The sequence below is a fragment of the Ranitomeya variabilis genome, chromosome 1 (genome assembly GCF_051348905.1).
Source record: "Ranitomeya variabilis isolate aRanVar5 chromosome 1, aRanVar5.hap1, whole genome shotgun sequence".
NCBI classification, from domain to species: domain Eukaryota; kingdom Metazoa; phylum Chordata; class Amphibia; order Anura; family Dendrobatidae; genus Ranitomeya; species Ranitomeya variabilis.
Window position 1 is genome coordinate 380,765,525 of NC_135232.1, and position 5,497 is coordinate 380,771,021.

Below are 5,497 nucleotides of genomic sequence, written 5' to 3' on the forward strand. Positions count from 1 at the left end.
AGGCTCAAGGCAGTTTTAAATAGGTTACATGGATACACAGGCAGCATTGTTGTCAGTGGAGGAGTACTGCAAGGAGGGACTGCAGACAGGCTAATGAAGGCCCGCAGACAGGCTAATGAAGGCCTAAAATAACAAAAAATAGGCTCAAGGCAGTTTTAAATCGGTTACATGGATACACAGGCAGCATTGTGGTCAGTGGAGGAGTATTGCAAGGAGGGACAGCAGACAGGCTAATGAAGGCCTAAAATAAATAAAAATAGGCTCAAGGCAGTTTTAAATCGGTTACATGGATACACAGGCAGCATTGTGGTCAGCGGAGGAGGATTGCAAGGAGGGACCGCAGACAGGCTAACGAAGGCCTAAAATAACAAAAAATAGGCTCAAGGCAGTTTTAAATCGGTTACATGGATACACAGGCAGCATTGTGGTCAGTGGAGGAGTATTGCAAGGAGGGACCACAGACAGGCCAACGAAGGCCTAAAATAACAAAAAATAGGCTCAAAGCAGTTTTAAATAGGTTACATGGATACACAGGCAGCATTGTGGTCAGTGGAGGAGTATTGCAAGGAGGGACTGCAGACAGGCTAATGAAGGCCCGCAGACAGGCTAATGAAGGCCTAAAATTACAAAAAATAGGCTCAAGGCAGTTTTAAATCGGTTACATGGATACACAGGCAGCATTGTGGTCAGTGGATGAGTATTGCAAGGAGGGACCACAGACAGGCTAATGAAGGCCTAAAATAAATAAAAATAGGCTCAAGGCAGTTTTAAATCGGTTACATGGATACACAGGCAGCATTGTGGTCAGCGGAGGAGGATTGCAAGGAGGGACCGCAGACAGGCTAACGAAGGCCTAAAATAACAAAAAATAGGCTCAAGGCAGATTTAAATTGGTTACATGGATACACAGGCAGCATTGTGGTCAGTGGAGGAGTATTGCAAGGAGGGACCGCAGACAGGCTAATGAAGGACTAAAATAACAAAAAATAGGCTCAAGGCAGTTTTAAATAGGTTACATGGATACACAGGCAGCATTGTGGTCAGTGGAGGAGTATTGCAAGGAGGGACCGCAGACAGGCTAATGAAGGACTAAAATAACAAAAAATAGGCTCAAGGCAGTTTTAAATAGGTTACATGGATACACAGGCAGCATTGTGGTCAGTGGAGGAGTATTGCAAGGAGGGACCGCAGACAGGCCAACGAAGGCCTAAAATAACAAAAAATAGGCTCAAGGCAGTTTTAAATAGGTTACATGGATACACAGGCAGCATTGTGGTCAGTGGAGGAGTATTGCAAGGAGGGACTGCAGACAGGCTAATGAAGGCCCGCAGACAGGCTAATGAAGGCCTAAAATAACAAAAAATAGGCTCAAGGCAGTTTTAAATCGGTTACATGGATACACAGGCAGCATTGTGGTCAGTGGATGAGTATTGCAAGGAGGGACCACAGACAGGCTAATGAAGGCCTAAAATAAATAAAAATAGGCTCAAGGCAGTTTTAAATCGGTTACATGGATACACAGGCAGCATTGTGGTCAGCGGAGGAGGATTGCAAGGAGGGACTGCAGACAGGCTAACGAAGGCCTAAAATAACAAAAAATAGGCTCAAGGCAGATTTAAATCGGTTACATGGATACACAGGCAGCATTGTGGTCAGTGGAGGAGTATTGCAAGGAGGGACCGCAGACAGGCTAATGAAGGACTAAAATAACAAAAAATAGGCTCAAGGCAGTTTTAAATAGGTTACATGGATACACAGGCAGCATTGTTGTCAGTGGAGGAGTATTGCAAGGAGGGACCGCAGACAGGCTAATGAAGGCCTAAAAAAACAAAAAATAGGCTCAAGGCAGTTTTAAATCGGTTACATGGATAAACAGGCAGCATTGTGGTCAGTGGAGGAGTATTGCAAGGAGGGACCGCAGACAGGCTAACGAAGGCCTAAAATAACAAAAAATAGGCTCAAGGCAGTTTTAAATCGGTTACATGGATACACAGGCAGCATTGTGGTCAGTGGAGGAGTATTGCAAGGAGGGACTGCAGACAGGCTAATGAAGGCCCGCAGACAGGCTAATGAAGACCTAAAATAACAAAAAATAGGCTCAAGGCAGTTTTAAATCGGTTACATGGATACACAGGCAGCATTGTGGTCAGTGGAGGAGTATTGCAAGGAGGGACCGCAGACAGGCTAACGAAGGCCTAAAATAACAAAAAATAGGCTCAAGGCAGTTTTAAATCGGTTACATGGATAAACAGGCAGCATTGTGGTCAGTGGAGGAGTATTGCAAGGAGGGACCGCAGACAGGCTAACGAAGGCCTAAAATAACAAAAAATAGGCTCAAGGCAGTTTTAAATCGGTTACATGGATACACAGGCAGCATTGTGGTCAGTGGAGGAGTATTGCAAGGAGGGACCGCAGACAGGCTAATGAAGGCCTAAAATAAATAAAAATAGGCTCAAGGCAGTTTTAAATCGGTTACATGGATACACAGGCAGCATTGTGGTCAGCGGAGGAGGATTGCAAGGAGTGTCTGACACAGTTAGTACTCACAAAAAATAAATAGATGTTAATGTCTCACAAAACAACAAAAAAAAAAGTGTGGCATACTTAGGTACAGGGGTGGGCTCATCTGCTGAGTTTCTGACAAAGTAATTTGGCAGTAAGTATTTACTGGTGTCAATATAGGACACTGACCCAGACTACTTTAACTAGCATCATCGATGTCAACAAATTGGTATTGTCAGTGCCAGGCATTGAATGATGTCAGCGCATAGACTAAACATTGGTGGAGCTGTGCGAGATAATTTTGCACGTGGTAGAGCACAGTTTGAGCTGGGGGGGGAACTCTTTTGTGGCCGGCGGTACCGTCCCAGGGCCTCTCATGTTACAACGGTGTGTCTGACGTTGGGTGCGCACCACCACCGCCAGAGACACTTCATTGTACTATGAGGGACCCAGTGGCAGTGCCGTCGACCATAAGCGGGCACACCCACCTCTTCAGACAAACAGCACTGTAAAGGATGCTTGCGCCAAGTGGCGAGACCATGGCCCCGTGGGGGGAATTTTCCCATTGAGGGAGGTGTAAACATGTCGTATGCTGGACAAACAGCTGCTGCCATTTAAGAGATTGGAACACTCAGTAAGACCAGTCCACAAGCAAGACCTTTTTATAGGAAAGCTAGGTGTCAGCCGGGAAAGGTGGGGCAAAATAATTTGAAATCCAGGAGTGGTTCATTTTAATGAAGGTGAGATCATCCACATTTTGGGTAGCCAGACGAGTCCTTTTTTCAGTTAATATTGAACCAGCAGCACTGAATACTCTTTCTGATAGCACACTAGCTGCTGGGCAAGCAAGCTCCTGCAATGCATATTCTGCCAATTCAGGCCAGGTGTCTAATTTGGATGCCCAGTAATCAAATGGGAATGACGGTTGAGGGAGAACATCGATAAGGGCTGAAAAATAGTTAGTAACCATACTGGACAAATGTTGTCTCCTGTCACTTTGAATAGATGCTGCAGTACCTGTCCTGTCTGCGGTCATTGCGAAATCACTCCACAACCTGGTCAGAAAACCCCTCTGTCCAACGCCACTTCTGATCTGTGCACCTCTAACACCTCTGCCCTGTAGCCCCCTGCAGCTTGTGTGAGAACCATCACCGGCGCTGTGTGCTGGGAATGCCTGAATCAAACGGTCTACAAGAGTAGCTTGTTTGGTTGCTAAGATTTGTTCGAGGTTCTCATGTGGCATAATATTTTGCAATTTGCCTTTATAGCGAGGGTCAAGGATGCAGGCCAACCAGTAATCGTCATCGCTCATCATTTTACTAATGCGTGGGTCCCTTTTGAGGATACGTAAGGCATAATCCGCCATGTGGGCCAAAGTTCCAGTTGTCAAATCTGTGGTTGTGTTGGTTTGAGGGGCAGTTACAGGCAAATCTACGTCACTTGTCTCCCTTAAAAAAACAGAACCCGGCCTTGCAACGCCACTAATTTCTGTTGGCCCAGGAGAAGCTTCCTCATTAAAAAAGTACTCATCCCCATCATCCTCCTCGTCCTCCTCCTCCTCTTCACCCGCTACCGCGTCCTCTACACGGCCCTGACCAGACAATGGCTGACTGTCATCAAGGCTTTCCTCTTCCTCGGCTGCAGACGCCTGCTCCTTTATGTGCATCAAACTTTGCATCAGCAAACGCATTAGGGTGATGCTCATGCTTATTATGGCGTTGTCTGCACTATCCAGCCATGTGCATTCCTCAAAACACTGAAGGACTTGACACAGGTCTTGTAGCTTCGACCACTGCACACCTGACAACTCCATGTCTGCCATCCAACTGCCTGCCCGTGTATCCTCCCACAAATACATAATAGCACGCCTCTGTTCGCACACTCCCTGAAGCATGTGCAGTGTGGAGTTCCACCTTGTTGCAACGTCGATGATTAGGCAATGCTGAGGAAGGTTCAAATAAACGCTGATAGTTCTGCATACGGCTGGAGTGTACGGGCGAACGGCGGATATGCGAGCAAAGTCTGCGCACTTTGAGGATCAGGTCGGGTAACCCCGGATAACTTTTCAGGAAGCACTGCACCACCAGGTTTAAGGTGTGAGCCAGGCAAGGAATGTGTTTCAGTTGGGAAAGGGCTATGGCAGCCATGAAATTCCTTCCGTTATCACTCACTACCTTGCCTGCCTCAAGATGTACAGTGCCCAGCCATGACTGAGTTTCTTTCTGCAAGAACTCGGACAGAACTTCCACGGTGTGTCTGTTGTCACCTAAACACTTCATTGCCAATACAGCCTGCTGACGCTTGCCACTAGCTGTCCCATAATGGCACACCTGGTGTGCAACAGTGGCAGCTGCGGATGGAGTGGATGTGCGACTGCGGTCTGTGGACGAGCTCTCGCTTCTGCAGGAGAAGGAGGAGGAAGAGGAGGAGGGGGGGCGAACGCCTACAGCCAACTCTTTCCTTGACCGTGGGCTAGGCAGAACTGTCCCAATATTGCTGTCCCCTGTGGACCCTGCATCCACCACATTCATCCAGTGTGCCATGATGGACACGTAACGTCCCTGGCCATGCCTACTGGTCCATGCATCTGTTGTCAGGTGCACCTTTGAAGTCACAGACTGCCGGAGTGCATGGACGATGCGGTCTTTAACATGCTGTTGGAGGGCTGGGTGTTGTGAATTTGCTTTTTGCTCCCTCTAGTGGTTACTAGTTTTTTGACTCTGGTTTTTCTGTCATTCCTTTTATCCGCACCTGGGTCGTTAGTTAGGGGTGTTGCTATATAAGCTCCCTGGACCTTCAGTTCAATGCCTGGCAACGTAGTTATCAGAGCTAGTCTGCTGTGCTCTTGTCTACTGATCCTGGTTCCAGTTATATCAGCTAAGTCTGCCTTTTGCTTTTTGCTATTTGTTTTGGTTTTGTATTTTTGTCCAGCTTGTCCCAATCTATATCCTGACCTTTGCTGGAAGCTCTAAGGGGCTGGTGTTCTCCCCCCGGA